The sequence below is a fragment of the Triticum dicoccoides genome, chromosome 3A (assembly GCF_002162155.2).
Source record: "Triticum dicoccoides isolate Atlit2015 ecotype Zavitan chromosome 3A, WEW_v2.0, whole genome shotgun sequence".
Taxonomy (NCBI): Eukaryota; Viridiplantae; Streptophyta; class Magnoliopsida; order Poales; family Poaceae; genus Triticum; species Triticum dicoccoides.
The window spans coordinates 713,181,797-713,182,816 of record NC_041384.1 but is presented as its reverse complement, the minus strand read 5'-3'; positions in this window follow the sequence as shown (position 1 = coordinate 713,182,816).

The window sequence follows — 1,020 nt, the reverse complement described above, 5'->3', positions numbered from 1 at the left end:
TGGAAATGACAAGGCTTCATTGTACTAGTTTCGGATACTTAATTAACTTTGCAATAACTGAAGTTCAGGTTTGGTTACACCATTTTCCCCACCAAACCACACATCTACATATTTTAGTGCCAGGGAGATCTTATCTCGGCCAACGGCCGGTGAGCAGCCACATATATACGTGTGATTGAGAGAGGTTCTAGATCATGACAAGTAACTCCACACTAAAAGCTCACTCTTGGGACAACTTTTAGCACTCATGCTTATTAAAGGAGATCAAAACTGGGCAGCAACCTTTGGTTTTCCTTGTTCATGGTGCCGAAGTCGAGCAACCTAGTGGCTTATTGTTAAACAACTTGAATGTTGCACGGCTGTGAGGGCATTACACTATTAGGAAAAAGGTTATAGATAGAATTGACACTGATGGCGCACCAGGGAAGTAGTGCGTCACTACTATATACTAATGGCGCACCAGTTTGTGATGCGTCATTAATGTGGAAGACACTAATGGCGCACCAGAAAATAGGTGCGCCACTAGTGATAATTTTTTTTTCATTTTTACATACATACTAATGGCCATCCTACCGAAGTGCGCCATTACTAATTCTAACTAGTAATGGAGCACCAGACAAGGAGTGCGCAAGTACTGAATTTTTTTTTTGTTTTTTTTTTGCAAAACTACTAATGGCGTACCGCCTCACAGTGCACCATTACTAGTTTAAACTACTAAATGACGCACCCTGTAAAAGTGCGTCATTAGTATATTTTTTTTTACTTTTCTGCAAAACTACTAATGTCACACCTCTGCCCGGTGCGCCATTGCTATGTAAAGAAAAGATTACTAATGGCGCACCGACCGCAGGTGCGCCATTAGTAAGATTCCCCCTAGCTAATTCCCTCCCTCTCGCCAGATCCCCTTCGTCCCTCTCCCTCGCCCCCTAGCTAATTCCCCCCGCTGCCCCGACCCACGCCGCCGCCGCCCCCGCGCCTCCGTCTCCGTCGCCGCCCCCACGCCGCCGCCGCCGCCACGCC